This window comes from Rattus norvegicus, chromosome 18 (genome assembly GCF_021556685.1).
Source record: "Rattus norvegicus strain SHRSP/BbbUtx chromosome 18, alternate assembly SHRSP_T2T, whole genome shotgun sequence".
Classification (NCBI taxonomy): domain Eukaryota; kingdom Metazoa; phylum Chordata; class Mammalia; order Rodentia; family Muridae; genus Rattus; species Rattus norvegicus.
The window spans coordinates 30,329,337-30,350,153 of record NC_141551.1 but is presented as its reverse complement, the minus strand read 5'-3'; the positions used below and the strand labels follow the sequence as shown (position 1 = coordinate 30,350,153).

Genomic DNA, 20,817 nt, shown 5'->3' with positions numbered 1-20,817 from the left:
CTTCAGGTCTAACACTCCAGGACCTGTCTCAAAACCACAAAACCAAGTGTTGGTGACATGACTCAGAGAGTAAAGGCAGTTTCTGCCAAGCCGGGTAACCTGAGGGTGACACTCCACACACACAGGACCCACAGTGTGGAGGGTGAGAACTGACTCCCACAAGTTTTCCTCTGATCTCCACATGTGCACATGCAAACTAACTAACTAAATAAATAAAATGTAAAGCACACGCACGCACACGTACGCGCACACCGACGTATTTGTATACATGTCCCTCCAGGTCTGATAGCATGAATGGTTACAAGTCAGACTTACCCATAGCACTGTAAGAATCTATATTTTTTCTATAGGTTTTTTTTTTTCAGGTGAAGACTGTTAACTGCTTTATAAGTCTCTTACATTTCCTTCTGGAGGGGATTTGCAACAGTTGCCTAGTAATATTTTTTCCCCTGGAGAGGGCACTACTGGAGACTGGACAGTTGCTTAATTATTTGAGTTTTTATGTAGTGAGGACATTTTATTTTATTTTAGTGCTGGGTTGAACACTGAGCTTTGTGCATGGTAGGCAAAACTTTACCAGTTGAGCTACATCCCCAGCACATACTGGACACACACTGTATATTATTTCCATGCCAAGTGATGATAAAAACTATGTCATTAGCTCTTACAACAGTGCCATATCACCATACCCATTTCACAAAGATGAAAACTAAGGCATGAGAAAGATGAAGCAATAGGCTTAAAGCCACATGGCCACTAAACAACAAGATCAAGATTTAAACCCAAGGCTTGCCTCATTCCAAAGCCTTACTTGCCGAAGTTGCATGCAATATGAAATAATGTCTGAAATAGAAAGCCACCAAAGCTTGCCAACACTTTAGTGGGCTTGAGGGAGGGGTGGAAGGGCATCTGAGAAGGGAAGAGGGGAGAGATGTGTGGGGCTGGGAAGTTGCAAAGTGGGGATACCTGGGAAAATAAAGACAGATGTGTAAGTGCCTGGGAGGGGAAGCATTCATCAGCCCTGGCACAGAAGAGCAGGATTCCAGTTGTCAGTAAGCCACCTGTCTTAGTTAGGGTTTTCCTGCTGTGAACAGACACCATGACCAAGGCAAGTCTTAGAAAGGACAACATGCATTTGGGGCTGGCTTACAGGTTCAGAGGTTCAGTCCATTATCATCAAGGTGGGAGCATGGCAGCATCTAGGCAGGCATGGTGCAGGAGGAGCTGAGAGTTCTACATCTTCATCTGAAGGCAGTTAATGGAAGACTGACTTCCAGGGAACTAGGGTGAGGGTCTTAAGCCCATGCCCACAGTGACACACCTACTCCAAGGCCATACCTCCTAATAGTGCCACTCCCTGGGCCAAGCATATACAAATTGTCACACCACCGCTGACCTCCCTAGTCAGCCTTGAACAAGCTTGGCTTCCATCACCGTAGAGATAACGGCTCTGCCCAGCCTCCCTGAGGACCTATTTGATTTAACTAGTTAATGGTTATATACTAGTTTGAATAAGCAAAGAACCTTACACAGGCCTTGTTAGCACAGAACTAAGAGCTTGTTGATTATACATGACAAAGGCTGAGCAAGTCGTCTTCTGTTTTATCGCTTTAATTAAATCATTTGGCAGTGCTTGGCCAGACCACAAACAATCATGGCATGCCACATTCATTAGACAACTTGACTTGAGAGTCAGAGTCAGCGATGTTTTTAGAATCTGAGTACAATCTCAAGTGCCTCATATAGAGAGGGTGGGCATGGGCATTAAGTAAATATTTGTTGAATGATTAAGTAGAAGAGAATATGATGCCTGCTCACAAACCTGCCATTACAAATGACAAATTTCAGGCTTTTCAAGGAAATAAAAAGCTACTTTCTGTGTACATGTATGTCTGTACCACTTGCAGGCCTTGCACCCATGGAGGCCAGAAAAGGAGTAACAGAAAGTTATGAGCTACCACATGGTCTCTGAGAATCGAGCGGTGTCCTCTGGAAGAATAGCCAATGCTCTTAACTGCTGAACCATCTCCAGCCCCAGGTTCAGGCTTTAAAGGCCTCCTGTATGGTGTCAGTGGTTGGCTTAAGGGTTGGGAATGTTTTCCCCCCAGTGCCCGTGTGAATCTCTTTATCAGCAAGCACACAAGGAGTAGAAAGGCCAACTCCCAAGTTACTGACCATTCTATAGCAACCCTCAAGCTAGACCTCACAGCAAAGAGGAAGGAAAGAGTCCGCAATTGTTCCTGTAAAATGATGAACCTGGAACAAAGAAATCTTCATTTGTCTGATCCAGGGTAAACACAAAGAGAATCAGAAGTTATTTTAGTGATAAATACAAACAGAGAAAGTATGAAGAACGTTTTCAGATGACCTTCAAAGGACCTTGTCTACTAAAATAAAGTTGCAGTTAGAGATCAAAGCCACATCTCAGTCACAGTCCCCTCAAACTTTAACTAATAGGGGCTTTGGGGCTGAGGAGTGTTGGACTGGGAAGATGGCTCAGGGGTGTTGGAGGAGGATCTGTGCTCTGTGTATTCAGATGCTGATTTCTGTGCCATGACATCTGGTTACAGTCTAGACCCATGCATTGCCGTGAATAGTCAAGAATCTCCTGTATCGATATGGTATAAAGAATTCTTCCTAATTATCTCTGATTGGCTAATAAAAGACTGAACGGCCAATGACTGGACAGAGGAGATAGAAAGCCTGGACTTCTGATCACAGCCAGGGGTTGAGGGAAAGGTCTGGGACGGAGAGGTCTGAAGCAGTTAGGTGGCAGCCTCAGCCCACGCTAGACAGTGAGGATGGGAACTGGAGCCAGGTGTCCCTTCCTTTTATACTTAAGCTAGGATACAACTAGTTCTAGCGCTAAAGAGCTTGGCCTTGGGTTAAAGAAGTCAACTGAGTTGAGGTCAGTAATTGCAAGGGAATAGGAGAAGCCTACCCATCATGATGAAATTCTGCCTACCTCTAGCTTACCCAACATATACTTCCAACACGCTCCTTTGCCCTTGATACATCAGAGAGCTACAGCTCACAGCAGCTCAGGGCTGCAGCACAGGCTCGGGATTCCCAGTCACTTCCTGTCACTTGCAGAAGCTGTGACAACTCTCAAATGATCCTAGCCTTTCCCCCCAGTATCAGAAAGCCTGTCTTCAATGCTGGGACAGGAATAGAGCAAAGGGCTCCACTGGGCAGAAGGTGCTCTCAGTGAGTTGGCAGGGGGTGCCTCAGGTAAGGCACTGTGTAAACCTCAAGAACTCTGTTGTTGACAATGCATCCTTACCATCTTACCAGTTCTTATCTAGCCTCATTCTCATGCCTCTGGCCTCACAAAAATGCTACACTCCAGGCAGAGATTTTTTTTCACTTGTTTATTTTGAGACAGGTCTGGGTTTCTATGAAGTCTGGGTTTGTCAAGTTCCAACCCTCCTGCCTCAGCTTCTTCAGGCTGAGATTACAGAAGTGAGTCATCATGCCCAGCCTCTGAGAGACTGTTTTTTGTTTTCTTTAATTTTGAGACATGGTCTCATGGAACCTAGTCTGACTTTGACCTCACTGTATAGGCAAGGATGACCCTTATATTCCTGATCATTCTGTCTCCACCTTCCAAACTCTGAGATTATAGGCATTACCACCATAGCTATTTTACGTGGTGCTGGGGATTGAACTCAGGATTCTGAATGTTAGGCAAGCAACCTACCAACTGTCCCAGCTCCTCTGAGAACCTAAAAAACCCTATTTCAGCATGAGTGTGTGTGTGTGTGTGTGTGTGTGTGTGACAACTACTTTGTGTGTGGAGTCTGTTCTCTCCTTCACTCTCTCCCTGATCCCTTTCAGAGATCAAACTCACACCAGCAGGTTTACTTACTGAGCAATCTCACCGACCCTGAGGGCTTTTTAATAATGTCAGTCTCACTGTGCCACCCTCCCTAAAACCCCTTCAAGAGCTCCCCACCATCAGCAGTGCTACAGGAGGGGAGATCACTTAGAGAAAGTGTGTGCACATACATGGTCTCTCTGTCACTCTCAAAGGAGAGTGCTTCGCAGTTCTTAAACCGGGATGTGGCTCCGAGATGGGCACCATGTTACAGCCAGGATCATTTATTTATTCGTGTACATTTATTTAGGGTCTGGCTTGTCCACAAAGGAACTGGTAAGGCTGCATATGTAACAGCGTGTTTCCTGAGCAGGCAACAACAGGAAGCTGTCTCAGCTACGTCTCAGAGACATCAGTCCTATGCAGGAACCAAGGGCAGAGCCGAGTGATTAAAAACTGTGATTTCATCCATCCTCAGAGTCTGGGAAGGGAAGCAGGACGAGGTGCCTGCCAAGGAGCTCAGCGCAACCCAAGAGGGATTTCGGGGTCATAGACAGGGCATTCCCCCATGCCGAATGAGAAAGCGAGTCACTACGTAGGATTTCGGAGGTGGTCATTTCGGAGGTGGTCATCCTAGCAGTCATTCTCAGACCCCGACATGGGCCCCTCTGTCAACTATGTCACAATTTACAGGGCCCTTTCTGACAATTCTCCTTGATGGGCTAATTTTATATATTGAATGTGTGTGTGTGTGTGTGTGTGTGTGTGTGTGTGTGTGTGTGTGTGTGTGTGTATGCACACACACGTATATATTTTTTAAAGTTATGAAGCTGGAGAGTTAAGATCATTCATACCTCTGCTTGGTTCCCAGCACCTACCTGGTGGCTCACAACCATGCAGAATTCCAATTCTGGGGAAGCCCAACCCCATCTTTTAACCTCTGTTAGAAGGCACACATGTGACACACATACATCATACAGGTAAAACATTCATACTCAAACAAGAAAAATATCAATAAATCTAAAAAATTATTTTTAAAGTCAACTTATCTTGAAAATAACAAAAAAGGAAACCTGGGCATGGTGACAAATTTCTGTAATTCCAGTATTCAGGGTTGAAGGCTGAAGGATCCGGAGTTGAAAGTTAGCCTAGGCTGCATGTCTCAAAGCTAAAACAAGGGCCAGGGAAATTGCTCAGTGAAAGCCCAAAACAGGCACTGGGCCCCCTGAAGCGGGAATTTACAGGCAATGGTGAGCCACCTGACCTGGCTGCTGGGGTCCACATTCAGGTCTTCTACAAAGAGCAGCAAGCACTCAACCACTGAGCCATCTCTATAGCCCTCACCTGTGTACCTGCTGAGATGGGAAAGATGCAATAATTCAGTGGAAGAAACAACCGGTTTGAGTCCCTAAACACACACCAACTCTTGCTCCCCCAGTACATCCACTAACTAATTTGGTATTTTGTGTGTTTAAGCTTTTTATTTTGGGAGTGGGGCTGAGGGTGGGGGTTCTTGTTTTCTACATAGGATCGTATTCTCTACTTCTCTACAACTTGTTGGATTTTTTTTTTTTTTTTTTTTTTTTTTGGAAGCAGGGTTTTGCTGTGTAGCCCTAGATGATGCTCCTGTTTCAGTCTTACAAGCAGTCAGAGTACAGGTGCGTGCCACCATCTCTCTGGCCCCACAGTTTGCCATTTTCATTTAACACTTCGTTTCAGCTTTATTCTGGTCAATCACATAGATCTACTTAGTTCATTGTACGCACTGTTTAGTACTGTACAGCACAGATATAAACCGTCTCCATGTGTGGGATATGTACACGTTCACGGTATGTGCACCTGTGTGTGCGTGCGGAGGCTAGAGATCAGTGTCAGGGGTTGTGGTGGTTTGAATAAGAATGGCTCCCAGAAGCTTAGAGATTGGAATGCTGGGTCACCAGGGAGTGGCACTATTAGGTATGGCCTTGTTGGAGGAAGTGTGCCTATTGGGGTTTCAAATGCTTAAGCCAGGCCCAAAGTCTCTCTCTTCCTGCTGCCTGCAGATTTTGATGTAGAACTCTCAGCTACTTTCTAGCAACATAGCTGCCTGGACGCTACCATGCTTCCCACCGTGATGATAATGGACTGAACCCCTGAACTGTAAGCCAACCCCAGTTAAATCTTTTCCTTTATAAGAGTTGCTGTGGGGGGGAGGTAGTGGTACGCACCTTTAATCCCAGCACTCGGGAGACAGAGGCAGGCCAATTCCTGAGATCAAGGCTAATACGGTGTAAGTTCCAGGACAGAAACAAGTCAGGGAAACACAGAGAAACCCTGTCTCAACAAACTAAAAATAAAAGGAGTTGCTTTGGTCGAGGTCCTGGTGTCTCTTCACAGCAATAGAACACGGACTAAGGCAGGCTTCTTTCTCTGTTATTTTTCTGAGCCACGGTGTCTTGCGCATCATCTAGGCTGACTGGCCAATGAGATCCCAGCCTCACCCTAACATGCATGCTGGTTACCGACGCTCTTTGTTGTGCTGGGATTTTACAGGAATCAAAACCTGGATCCCGATGCTTATATGACAGGCACCTCACCAGCCGAGCCACCTTTCAGCCATAAGGTATTTGTCTTCATGAATATTAGGTTGTTCATATTTTTTTGTTATGGACAATGTCTCGTGTGAAAACTGTACAAATATAATTTCTATAAAATAAAGGAGGAATTATTTGAGGTAAGACATATATATATATATACATATATATACATACATATATGTGTGTGTGTGTGTGTGTGTGTGTGTGTGTGTGTGTGTGTGTGTGAGTGTATCTGTCTGTCTAATTTTCAAGAGCTGGAGTCATTGGTAGCAGTGAGCCTCCTGACAGAAACTCTAGGAACTGAACCCAGGTCCTCTGGAAGAGCAACCACTGAGCCATCCCTCTGGCCTTATATTTAATTTTTTCTCCTTTTCTCATAAATAATTTTTCTACAATGTTTTTATTTTGTTTCCTTCCCTAAGTCCTCCCACATCTCCTCAACCTCTTAATTTTATGCATCTCCCCATCCCCCCCACCACAACTCCTTCTGAGATACTTCTAAATTATCCTCTAAAAAAGGAAAGTTCTGGAGTTTTCTTAACAGGAACATAGAAAATGATCCAGGACTGTGCTTTTGCCTTTGGACATGGAACCAGAAACTGCTGTCAGTGTTCACCAGCAAAATGAAGCCTCAGACCTGCAGGACAGTGAGGCCTCACAGCAGACTGGGCACTCTGTGCTACTGCGAAGGATAGGTCAGAGAAGGGAGCACAGAGAGGGGAGCACAGATAGGGCTTGTACTCTCCCTGCCTCTGTTAGCTGGCTTCTCGGCTGCCCCAGGTTGCTTTAACAACCACGAAGACTTAGCCCGGGGAGAGGAAGACTTGGAGTGGGGGGACAGCACTGTGCACAAAGGCTGTTTCTTTCCCTAAAGACCTCAGGAAACAGTCATGCAAAGGCCCCTGGGGCAAACAGCTGATGGTTAATTGCATGACTCAGACGTGCTCATCCCACTGAGCCTTTCTGAGGGATGTGATGTAACAGAACCAGGAGTGACCTGGTTTTTATTCACATCCTGCAACCTCCAAGCGCCAACTATCCTTTCTTTCCTTCTCCAAATAAAATATTAAGACAGACATCTTCCCAGAATTTCTGTGAACTCCAGGGTGGTTGCTACTGTATCCTGGTCATCTCCTGCCCCTACTTCCTGGTTCTGAATCCATGGTCAGCCTCTGTTCTCTCACTCCCTTGTTATTGTCTGAGTCACAAGTGGTTTTACTGGGGTTCGTGGTCAGGAATTGTACCTTACCATGTAAGGGGTAAGGGGTTATCACACTACCTAACCAGGCAGCATTACAAGTAAAGCCAAGCAACCCCCTTCTGGAAAATTCTTCCTCCTCTAAACTGCTGACAGAGGATCTGCTGACTAAAATTCCCAAGTCCTAGCCTTCTGGCAGCTTGCTGCCCTTGCCTCTGCCCCAAAAGTCTTCTATCACTTTCCCAAATTGCTCCCCAAATCTCCAGCACACAGCTTCAAATTCCTGTTGCTTTAGTTGGTGTGGTGGTTTAACTGTCTTGGAGTTGCAAAGCATTTAACAAAACCCATGTTCAAACAGAGGCAGACTCAGCATACTCTGCCTACTGCCTATGTAACTAATCTTCAGTGAGCTACTTAGCCTCTCTGGGCAACAGTCTCTTATTAAATAAATGTATCTAAATTTGAATTTAAATCTATTTAAATTCAAACGAAGTTAAAACAGTAAGTTAGTATCTGGAAGGCAGGAACTTTATAAGCGGTCTACTTTCTGCGTTCTCCTTTCAACCTGGGTGTCTTTCTTAGCCCTGGCTCATAATAAATGTCACCGCAGCACTCCAGAGGCTGAGGCAGAAGGATTGTTTTGAGTTGTAGGTCAGCCAGAGCTATACACAGAGTGATGACACTTGCCACCGCTTTAGGAACGCCAGTAATTCACTGCTAGAAAAAAAAAATCTTTTTGGTTCATGTGGAATTTTTTTTTGGTTAAGGAATCTGTGAACCGCCTCTGTTCACCAAGGTTTCCTGGCAAACAGGAGGAGGCTCTTGGACAACTTGGACTCGGAAGTGTTTCATGCAAGTCATAGCTGAGACTCAGTGTAACTGCTCCTGCAGCACTCTGCGCACTTTCACAAACCCTTTTACAGAGGGCATTCTTAGGTTAGACCCTTGCAAGTCATCCTTCCTCTTACATTCTACCCTGGCTGGGGTTCCCTGAAAATTCTCTATCTGGATTTCTACTACCCAGCCCTGGTGTGAGGGTTTGTATATGCTTGGCCCAGGGAGTGGTACTTTTAAGAGGTGTAGTCTTGTTGGAGTAGGTGTGTCACTGTGGGCATGGGCTTAAGACCCTCATCCTAGCTGCCTGGAAGTCAGTCTTGCACTAGCAGCCTTCAGATGAAGATGTAGAACTCTCAGCTCCTCCTGTACCATGCCTGCCTAGATGCTGCCAGACTCCCACCTTAATGATAATGGACTGATCCTCTGAACCTGTAAGCAGCCTCAATTAAATGTTGTCCTTTATAAGACTTGTCATGGTCATGGTGGCTGTTCACAGCAGTTAACCCCTAAGACACCTGGCCATAAGCTTTCAAGTGGGTCACTGAAGCAGTCTCTACAATGGGCTCTCTGCTTCAACTCTTGCCTTCTTCTATGTGCACACATGCCATAGGATGTGTGTGGAGGTCAGAGGATGAGCATGGGTGTTGGTCTTCAACTTTCACTTTGCTTTAAAAAAGTCTTTCATTCTCCCACTGTATACAGGCCTACGAGCTTCTGGGATTCCCGTCTTCACTGGTTTGTATGTGTATTCTGGGGACTTGAACTCAGGTTGTCATGCTTGTATGATGAGCTTTTACTCACTAAGCCATCTTCTCCAGTCCAAACTCTTGCCTTCTTGCAGGCCATTGTCCACTAGGCTAGTAGTGGACATAAGCACTTACATTTTATGTAAAAATGGACATGAGTTAGGTGGTATTTTGGATTATGATGGTCCCCAGAGGCTAATACATTTAAATACTTGGTTGCCAGTTGGTGAAACTGTTTGGGAAGGATTAAGAGCTGTAGCCTTGTTGGAGAAAGTCTGTCACTGGGTGTGAGCTTGAGGTTTCAAAAGACTTGCACCATGACTATGGTGATCTCCCTGCCTCCGGCTTGTAGATCAAGAAGTGAACTATCATCTCTTCTAGCAGTATAACTTTGCTCTCCATCATGGTTCTAACTGTCTGAAACTATAAGCCCAACTTAACTTTCTTTTATAAGTTTCATTGATCATAACGTTTTGTCACAGCAATAGAAAGGTAAATAAGACAAGTGAGGAATGAGGATATATGTCCCCGCCAGCGGGGACCCAGTTATTCAGGGTCCCGAAGGGGCACTACCCTTGGGCCTAAATGGGGGGGCGAGAGAAGGAGACCAAGCAAGATTCTGTTGTCAAGGTCTCGTTTATTGGGGTGAATGTTACAGCTTTTAAGGCTTTCAGGTAGGGGGAGTGTCCTTTGTGAAACACAGAAGAGGGGGAGGTGCGGATACAGGTAGTGATAGCTGGAGGCAAAGAGGTCAGGAGGTAGATGATGAGGTCAGGCGGTGGAGACACTGGGTGTTGATTCAGGAGGTAACAGGTATCTGCTAAGGGAGCTGAGGCATCCCTTGAATGTTATCTTCCTGTGCCGTAAATTCATGGGAGAGGCTTTCATTCAACAATCTTAAGACTTATGGCAGTCATCTTAGGGGTGAATATCTGTGGCCAAATAGCCCAAAGTCACCTAGCCACTTTGAGCCATGCAGTCAAAAAGTGGCTAGGCCCAAATCCAATACGGCTCCGTGCATCTCCCCCATTTTTCTTTTATAAAAGACCATTAGGTGGAAGTAGTGGTCTGAGAGAGATCAGACATGCCTCACAGAGTGCCCAGCTCGGCCATGGTGAGCCACTCTTGCAGTTAGGACTGCACCCCAATGGCTAGGAATGAACTTATGCTGTAACACACCGTTCTGGGCTATACGTGTGTTTATTGGGGGAGAAACTGGGCAGAGGAGCATTTGACCGGCCCGCACGTTTAAACGGGGTGTAGCCACCTCTGTCTTAGGATCGACCTCTCAAACCCCAGCCTCTCTGTCATAGGACCACCTTGTCGCCCTCAAGGCTCCATGTCTAGATTGGTCAAGGGTCAGAGGAAGTTGCCCGTCACTGAGGAAAGCTACATTGGATCATCTTCCCATTCCTCTTACTTGAGCCCAGGGGCGAAAGAGTAGGAGCCAGATGGCATTAATATAAGAGATTGTGGAAATTGAGCCTCTCCCGATGATAAGTAGTGGGCACCTCATCTGGTTCTCCTCAGCTGCTATGGCTATACCACCAAGGACCTAGTCAAGCCTCTCCTGTAATAAAATTTAGAATTCCCAATTGTTAGCAACTACTCCAGAAAGTTCACCCACTGTGCTTGCCTAACAATAGATTGGGGGAGGGTAGCTCCAGACACTGCAGACACAATGGCTGCAGCAGTAATGGCTGCTACAATAGCAGCGAAAATGCCAAGGTCTTTCCCAGGACAGTTCAGGATCGGTCATTCTTCTCTGGAACAACCAGCAGGCAATGGAACCATGTCTGAGATCTGCAAAACCAGGGCAGAGTTCCCCAGTCCACAGCAGCTTCCACCAAGCAACAGTGCAGAGGGTCAGAGCGCAGGCCGTGGTGGGACGGGACACAATGACTGCAGCAACGCCAGAATTTCTGTGATGACAAAAGATGAGTGGGAATCCTCCATATTCCTCCAAGGACACAGGAATGACTCCAGGGACCTGAACCAGGAGAGCTGAATCTTCATGCTCCCAGGATCAGCATGGCTCACCAGCCACTCGGGCAGCTGGCACACTCCTGTAGCCTCCTATAGAAAAAACACAAAGATTCCCTCTTCCCCATATAAAATATCTGAACAGGATCATGCCAATATGTGGATCTTTCTATTTCACCTAGGCAGAAGTATGCCTAGCTGTAGGGTGCCATAAACTCAGAGTGTTCCTTGGCATCCAAATTTTAAAATTGAAATAAAAGGAGCATATTTTAGCATACAGGGATAACTCCCCTTTTTATTTACTAAAATATTGTTAAAATATTATTTATTAAGATAAGTCCTTGAGGATTAAATTGAGGACACTGAGCACTTGTATTTATAAATTTACTTTTATACCAAATTATTATCTCCAGCATTATTGTTTTGGTGATATAAAGAATGAGATTTTTTGACTAATTATTCCTATGTAAGGCCTATAATCTGCCTGGTATCATTGTCCTCCCTTGTTAAGGGGTCTAGGCAATCCAGTTTGAGTTCTTAAATGGCCTATAAAGGAATAGTACTTAATGCTCTTAACCACTGAGCCATCTCTCCAGCCCCTCACCAGCTTTATTTACCTAAACATAAGCATTAATTAGAGATGCCAAATCCTATAACTATTGTCCAGATTTAGTCGCACTAGAAATCCCTGAGCCGGCAGGGTGAGGCTGGGAGTTGAAAGTAAGCAAATGGAGTCTTCCTCTTTTCAAGAGGGTGTGTTATCAACTCTATTACCATTTTTAAAGAGCTGGGTCTATGGTTTTGTTTAGTTGTCTGAGCCAGAGCACTGAAAGGACATTGAGTTGTCAGACAATTCACACTGAAATCACTCATTGATTTTAAGTAGAAAACCTGTCTCTAATATATCATTAAGTAATTGTATAATTTGAGGGCTAGTAGTATCTAAAAAGGGAAACTTTTTAATCAACTGTAAACCATAAGCCATACATTGGCTATCAGTATATGACTTAAAAGCTTGATTTTTTTTTTAAAACAGTGGCTACAGCACGTAATTTAATAATCTGTGCTAAAGCAGGGGAAACTGAAGAGAATAAACAAGTGATCCAATCATACATGTAGCCTTTTCATTAGATGAACCACCTATAAATATAGTAAGCTCATTTTCTATGGGTTGTATGCACAAATTTATAGGAAATACAAAAGCATGCAAAGAGTAAAATTATCAATTTTGCCTGAGATTTGTATATGTGATAGGCCAAATATCAGTATTTTGTAATAACCAATTTAATTGCTGTTTGGAATAAAATATGTTTTACCAGGTTTCTTTTTTAAAATACTTCCATGACTCTAGTCTACAGTTCTGTATTAACACAACTGAAGCTTTATCTCCAATGAGGATAACAAAGGAAGGCTTAAGTCCTCTGGTAAGGTGAGGTAGTTAGCCAATTAACATATCCTTAGAAGCTTAAAATTAGCTTCAAATATTCTTTTCTGCAACAGCTACTCCCCAAATATTAAAGCTCATTTTGAGAGCAAAGGTTTGTAGTAAAAATTTTCATATACACTGAAAGATTTAAGGTTCTAACTTCTTACATTGAAGAAGCGACAAAATTACATAATATAAGGCTATTAGCCATTCTTTTGTAAAATTTTTTTTTTTTTTGGTTCTTTTTTTCGGAGCTGGGGACCGAACCCAGGGCCTTGCGCTTCCTAGGTAAGCGCTCTACCACTGAGCTAAATCCCCAGCCCCTTGTAAAATTTTTAATGATATCACTTTGTGGGCTCTCTAAAATTATAAGCAAGCTCACGAAATGAAAACTCACAATGGCCAGGACGTAAACAAATTGTATAAAATCAGTCCTCTAAATCTATCTTGAAATGGCAGTTGGAGTAAGCAAACTGGCTGTAATGCTCTCACAAGTTCTAAAACCTCATCAATCTTTCGTAAGTCTTGTAACAATCTCTACCTGTTTGATTTTTTTTCTTTTTTTTTTTTTTTTTTTTTTTTTGTGTCAAGCCAGAAGAGGAAAAGGCCTCTGGTTTCTTTATGGACCAAACTATATATCTAAAGTACAGCACTTAGCAGGTATCTGCAAAGCACAGTGGGGAACCCTGGCTGAGACTTCGGTAACAAAGGACAGACTATGTGGCCTGAATAAATTAGGGAAATAACCAGGAAGGCCAGCCTAATTCTGACTCAGGTGAGAAGTACCTGGCCAGACTGCCAGTTGGGAACAAAAAGCTTCCACATGCAAGGGCAGGGCTCAGCAGGGGTCAAACCTTGTTGGAGACCCAGAAGGGTCTTGTTGCGGCTGAAAACATTCCATGAATGTAAACTTCTTGTGCAGTAAATTACAGGGAGAGGCTTTTGATCCTATAATCTAAGGCTAAGGCCAAACAGTGACAAGGCAACCAGGCCCATGTCACATGTTATCTAGAATGACTTCATCTAAATTACAATTTTAAGCCAACTTTCTGTTACCAATGTTACACCTTTTTAACCATATCTAATAACTTAAAAGCCAATAGTACATAACCAAAGCGTGTAGAGCATATTTATACATTTAAAACCAATCAGAAACAAAATTGAAGTGGCTATACATATCTTTAATATTTAGACCAAGCACCATTTTTACTTTTTCTAGCTGTAATATTAAGAGAAGCACCTTGTCACCTGCTAAGTCAAATAATAAGTCAGGGATTTTTCTAAGAGAAACAGCTATCAGATTCATTACCATAGAAGCTGTGAAGCTCCTAGTGCCTTTAGGATCGGCTAGTGTAAACATTTAGCCAGCCCCCTGGGGAGCTTGCCCAGTGGACTTAGGCTTCTAGCTACAGATGCAGGCTCCAAAAGCCAATTGAAACTTTTTATTTATTTGTACCTTTCTTGAAAGGAGTTAAAACTACATCAATGGGTGAATCAACCAGCATTTAAAATTTTAACCTTTTCTTTTAAACATGAAACACAAAACATTCAAGCAACGAGAAGCAAAAACCACAGACATAAACTGACAGACATGGACGGCTTGGTGCACCAAGGACAGACAATAGACATAGAGGGAAAAAACTAGATGGTGTCCCACATATCCTACCTATGGAACCCAGAACCAGAAATAAGCATTTCTCCAATAGGAACCAGCAGAGAGGCAGGACGTCTGCTTTCCCTCTGTTCCTAAGAGAGCTCTGAAAAGGTTTTTCTCTTTCTCCAAAGCATCTGCGGAGAGTCCGGGAGGACTGTTTTTCCCAAACCCATTCTCTCTCATGTCTAGGGTGTAAACTATCTCTAGTCAGGGTCCAAAGACTAAAACATAACTCTAAAAGAACGCATACACAAAAATACTTTACCATTACCTTGTCCCTTTTTTATTACAAGTTTTACTTACGCTAGCCCAAATCATCAAGGCCTTTTCTAGCCCATCTTACCTCAAGGACACTTTTCATCAACAAAACAAAAAAAATTGATTAAATCCTTTTTCTTAACTCTTTCCTCTCTCCCTGAATGAGCGCTTGATCTCTCCTATGAATCAAGCCTCCTTAGACAATACCTTCCCCACGGCGATGGGACGACACTTACTCGACCGGTCTTACCTCCCTCTCCAGCGATGCAGGAGCGATGCAGCCTGAAGAGTCCTCAATCTCTCCATGGATCTCCTGTCTCCGTCGTCCGGTAGTTGGCCGTACTTCGGGGTCCCTGTTCAGGCGCCACTTGTCCCCGCCAGCGGGGACCCAGTTATTCAGGGTCCCGAAGGGGCGCTACCCTTGGGTCTAAATGGGGGGGCGAGAGAAGAAGGAGACCAAGCAAGATTCTGTTGTCAAGGTCTCGTTTATTGGGGTGAATGTTACAGCTTTTAAGGCTTTCAGGTAGGGGGAGTGTCCTTTGTGAAACACAGAGGAGGGGGAGGTGCGGATACAGGTAGTGATAGCTGGAGGCAAAGAGGTCAGGCGGTAGACGATGAGGTCAGGCGGTGGAGACACTGGGTGTTGATTCAGGAGGTAACAGGTATCTGCTAAGGGAGCTGAGGCATCCCTTGAATGTTATCTTCCTGTGCCGTAAATTCATGGGAGAGGCTTTCATTCAACAATCTTAAGACTTATGGCAGTCATCTTAGGGGTGAATATCTGTGGCCAAACAGCCCAAAGTCACCTAGCCACTTTGAGCCATGCAGTCAAAAAGCGGCTAGGCCCAAATCCAATACGGCTCGGTGCAGATATAAAGCTAACTGTCTTTCTAGTTCTATTCATACTCTGTCATGGAGTTTCTGGGAATTGATAGTAAAATGTGTGATAGTAAAACTATAAAGTCCAATGTGAGGCTCCACAGTTTCCAGTCAGAATGGCTATTTTAATCGAAGAGAGTTCATTGAGACGCAGACTTTAGGCCTGGTTAATCTCAGCATATGATTTTTTTTGCAAGTGTTTTATAATAAAGCAATTTAAAATAATAAATACATTTTGGAAAACTGTTAGAGTATTACATAGTGGGTAAGCATGTTGCCTTGTGAGATTCTAGAGTCAATCCCCAGAGCACATATAAACAGACAGACAGACAGAAAGACAGACACATACACACATCATATGCACATACACACTGTATGTATACACACAGAAACGCGCGCGCACACACACACACACACACACACACACACACACACACACACACTCTTTTTTCTTTCTCTAAAAATACCCATTGCTTCTATCACCTCAGAACTTAAAGCAGGGCAATACTGTCCAGGCTTTCTCCATTCCACTGTCATGTATCCAGGCTCTAACCCCCACCACCTGCCTGCACTTCTCAGTGTGCCTGCCTTCACTTATGAAGGAGTTCTGCCCTCTCCCCACATCTGTGGATCTTTCTTTCCTCCTTTTTAAGAATTATTTATTTTATGTATGAGTACACTGTAGCTGTCTTCAGACACACCAGAAGAAGGCATTGGATCCCATTACAGATGGTTGTGAGCCACCATGTGGTTGCTGGGAATTGAACTCAGGAACTCTAAAAAGAGCAGCCAGTGCTCTTAACCACTGAGCCATCTCTCCAGTCCCCTATAGCTTTTTCTATCTGCTAAAGATACTGTCCCTGGCCACCACTTCCAAATCAGCTTGCCTTTCAACTTCTCTGGGTCCTACCATTTACTGCATTCTCTTTAGCCTCCCTTCTCTTCTCTCCTCTCCTCTCCTCTCCTCTTCTTTTCTCTAATCTGTCTTGCTTCTCTCCCTTTCCCTTCCCCTTTCTCTCTCTCTCTCTCTCTCTCTCTCTTTTTTTTTTTTTTTTTTTGGGTTCTTTTTTTTCGGAGCTGGGGACCGAACCCAGGGCCTTGCGCTTGCTAGGCAAGCGCTCTACCACTGAGCTAAATCCCCAACCCCTCCCTTCCCCTTCCCTTCTCTTCCCTTCCTTTCCCTTCCCTTCCCTTCCCTTCCCTTCCCTTCCCTTCCCTTCCCTTCCCTTCCCTTCCCTTCCCTTCCCTTCCCTTCCCTTCTCGTGTGTATAAACCATACCCTCCATGAAGGCAGGAACCTCATCTGTCTTGTCACTGCTCTGACCCAGCATTTTGCACCTCATATACTTTGAATAAACAGACGAAAGTGATTGAGTCTATAAAGAAAATGAAATTGAATCCTGTCTTAGTTAGGGTTTTACTGCTCTGAGCAGACACCATGACCATGGCAAGTCTTTTTTTTTTTTTTTTTTTTTTTTTTTGGTTCTTTTTTTTTCCGGAGCTGGGGACCGAACCCGGGGCCTTGTGCTTCCTAGGCAAGCGCTCTACCACTGAGCTAAATCCCCAACCCATGGCAAGTCTTATAAAGAACAACATTTTATTGGGGCTGACTTACAGGTTCAGAGGTTCATCCAGTATCATCAAGGCAGGAGCATGGCAGCATCCAGGCAGGCATAGTACAGGAGGAGCTGAGAGTTCTACATCTTCATCTGAAGACTGTTAGCAGAATATTCCCTTCCAGGAGTAGGGCCTTAAAGCCCACGCCCACAGTGACACACCTACTCCAACAAGGCCACACCTCCAAATAGTGCCACTCCCTGGGCCAAGCATAGACAAAACATCACAAATCCCTTAGGTGAACATGTGATCTAAGGAAATATGCCCAAGGTACGGGTCCCCAAGGAGCTACCCCTCTGCACCTGGCTCCTTGTTGTGAGCCAGGCCAGATCTGAGACTGGAGTGAAGGCCGGATGATGGCAAAAAGGTCCTGCTTTGCTCTCGCCCTGTCATAAACACTACATCCATGAAAGGGTAGAGCTACAGCCCTGAGTGCTGATCTCCATCAGCTGCGCTTTCTTCCACCCACCGGAGAGCCCACCCAGTTGCCATAGCAACAGATGACTGCTCCAGAGTCCAAATAGGGATGTTTGTATCTCTTGATACTTCTGGCTGGGGAGGAAGATGTGGGCAGCCCACAGCTGTGTCCTTGCTCAACCTGCTTCTGGCCTGTCCAGGTTGCAAGCAAAGTGGCCTCTCCCATCCCTCCATCTTCCTCTCACATCTTCCTGTGAAACTCCCTAGAAACACCTACTTCAGGTTCTTCCCCTGTTTCCCTTCTCCTGCTCTGGCAGGAAAGAGGATGAGCAAACTCAAAGGCATCCTGTTTAGGACTATGACTTGGGCAGAAGAACAAAGGCTTTGGGGTCTCTCATGGCTCCCAGCTCTCTTGACTGCCTTGAGAATATTTCCTTTCTAATATCACGTTGTTGATCTAACTACTCTCCCTTCAACTTTTAGGTCTCACAGGGAGCCTTTTGATTATCCCTGCTAAAGAATCAAATATGGCTTTTACTTACCCAAAGCCCTTTGGTCACCATCATGACAATAGGGTTTGCACTCCCTAGGTAGATGTGAGACAGGCCTCCCTGCAGAACAAACATTAGACTGCGTTCTTCTAGCAGGATGGTGCTTGCTCTCAATCTGAGCACTGGAGAAGAGGCAGGAGGATCTCTGTGAGTTGGAGGTCAGCCTGATTTATATAGCAAGCTACAGGACAGCCAGGACTACACAGAGAAATCCTGCCTCACAAAAACAAACAAACAAACAAACCATATTATTCTTTGAAAGGAAACTGAGGTAGGATTGCTCCCAGGTCACAGCCTGCTAATAGGCCCAACTGTGATGAGAGCCCTGCTCATACTCTAAACCTACGCAGTGGCCACCACCCTGCAGGGAGGCACAAAGAGTTCCATGAAACATATTTAACTTCTCCATCTCCAACTCCAGCTGGTTTCCTGGACCTTCACGTGGCTTCCTCCCGGTCACAGTGGCCAGCAGTTGCTGGCTGTGTCCCTGAAGCATCGCATCAGCCCTGCATGGATTTGATAGCAGCTCACTCCAAGTGAGAACAAAGGAAGCATTTTTAGTCCCTGCTTTAGAAACCTTGACTCCTCGCCATAGGCACGGCACCTCGGATTGGCTGTTACCATGGTGACTGGCTGCTGATCTCTGTCCAATTATGCCAGCCCTGAACTGCAGGACCTCTGTGCCCATTTCCTGCTCCCCTGCCAAAGCCCACTAGCCCAGCCCCTCTGACCTGCAGGCAGTCCCGAATGCCTATGCTTTCTAATTACAGCTTCCCCTGTGATCTGCATTGAACTTCTCCTCCCAACAGCACATTTATCATGCCTGGTCCTTGGTTCTTTATCTGTGTCTTAAGAAGCATTGATTATGTATCCGGCCTTGTACTCAGCAGCACCCACACGCCTCACTGGACAGACAGCTCGGACACACAGACTTCACACAGCTCACACTCAGTGTCTGGTGTTGAGATGATTCTGAGGCAATCGCGAGCTGCTGTATAAAGTAACGGCGTGCCTGCTCCGAGGAATGATTGAGAGTAAGAATTTTATTGTAGATATGAGAGTGTAGCCAGAGGCATCTGGAAGAGTCCGGAGCAGAGCGAGAAAGTGGTAGACTAAACATTACTGGCAAAATGGACTGGGTCACAAGAGGAAAGGGAGAGGCAAAGAGGGAGAGAGGAACGGAAGACAGCAGATGAGAAGGAGGACGTGACCAATCCTAGGTGTGGTTGAGGAGAAGGGTTTTATTGTAGACATGAGGGAGAAAACAGCCAGAGGTGTCTTTTAAGATTCACGGAACAGGGCCATCGGGGTAGAGAGAAGGAGGAGAGAAGAGAGGGGACCAGGAACCAAGAGCAGAGGACCAAGAGAGGAGCCAAGAACCAAGAGGAAGCAAGACCAAAATGACAGGTTTATATAGGAAAGAGAAGCTGGAGAGGTAGGGTAGGGGGTGGAGGGAGAAGCCCCGGGTACTGAGTGAGGCTTGTCCAAGGTTTCTTTGGGATCTGACAGAAAGGGAAGAAAGAGAGGGGGAACCAAGAGAGAGCCAAGACCCAAGCGAGCACTTGGCAGAAAGGCAGGGTTATATAGAAGTGAGAAGCTGAGGAGACCCCAGGAGCTGGAGGCTCCTGAGAAGAGCCAGGATGCCAGCATGGGCTCTGTCGAGTGGCTGAGAGAGTTGGGACTTCAGCATACACTTCAGTATGCTAATCAGCTCAACTGTTAGCCATTTGTTTCTTTTGGACTTGACAGGGAAGGAATAGCGGCTGGGGAATTCAAACCTTTAATCTACCCCCCATCTCTTAGGGCATGGCTTAAAGTGAAGCTGACTTTCTAGGGGTGGCCCCTTGGCCGCCTATAACCAGCAGGAGTTTTGCCTCTTTTCTAATTGCCTGATTGCAGTCATCAGGTATCTCCTATGGAGGGCATGAGAAGAGATCCACTGCAGGGGTTTATAGCTCATCTGCCCACGCCCAGGGGAGGGGGCTGTCTCTTAAATTGTAGTGAAATTGTTCTTGAGCTTCCCTTTGAGTCCATTCATCAGTTCTTTATTAGTGAGACTAAAAGCTCCAAGAGAGGATCCTGACTTCCCCTGCACTAGCCTGGGGTGACAGATAGAGTAGTTAGTTCTCCATAGGTTACAGGAGTAACTATGGCTCTGCCCACAGAGCAATTTCTCCCTAGCTCAGTCTGGGTGTTGCAGCTGTTCCTGGACACCCCCTCCCCCAGAACTCACAGCAGGCACCTCCCAAGTTGTCTGCTTTCTTTGGCAGAAGAATTCTGTTGTCAGCTGCTACCCAAATCAAATTCCTGGGGTGATGTTTGCATACCCTAAAAAACACAGTCGGGCACTTTGCTAAGCTAAACACTTCATTTTGAGGCTCCAGAGAATGCAAGAAGCTAAGCTTGGGAAAGATGTTTATTTAACTTACCCCTTATCAGATTCCCAGTGGTCTCATTTCCAACAACCTGGGCCAGGCCTGGGGTGGATATGGATGGGGTGAGGCAGGGGGTGGGATGAGGAAGGGGGTGGATACGGCCAACCTCAGATTCTGCTTTGGGCCCAGGAAGAAGAGCAGTGCCCCTTTTTGTTGAATGAGTTCTTACAAGGCTGACTAGAAAATCATATGTTATTCCCTGCTGTGTGACCTTTGAGATCAGAATGGGGCCAAATTCAGATTCCTCATACTTCTACTGAGTGTCCAATAAGCACATACTAACCTAAGGTAGAGTGTATGAATAGTATGTATGATGATCTGAGTTCAATTTCAGTATCACGAAAACAAACCAACAGAAAATTAGCCCAACAGCTTGGCAAGAACATAGGAAGAAAGAATGGCCTCCTAATGGAGGCCAGTGAT

General features: G+C 45.2%; 1 long non-coding RNA gene across 1 annotated transcript; it reads right to left on the bottom strand.

The window, feature by feature from the left end:
- Nucleotides 1-13,166: 13,166 nt before the first annotated feature.
- LOC134482934 (uncharacterized) lies at nucleotides 13,167-20,025 on the bottom strand. The gene is made up of 3 exons (XR_015642513.1): nucleotides 17,951-20,025; nucleotides 16,990-17,191; nucleotides 13,167-14,922 (listed from the first exon to the last, which is right to left on the bottom strand). It is a non-coding gene; the product is annotated as an uncharacterized LOC134482934 (long non-coding RNA).
- Between the last annotated feature and the right edge of the window lie 792 nt (nucleotides 20,026-20,817).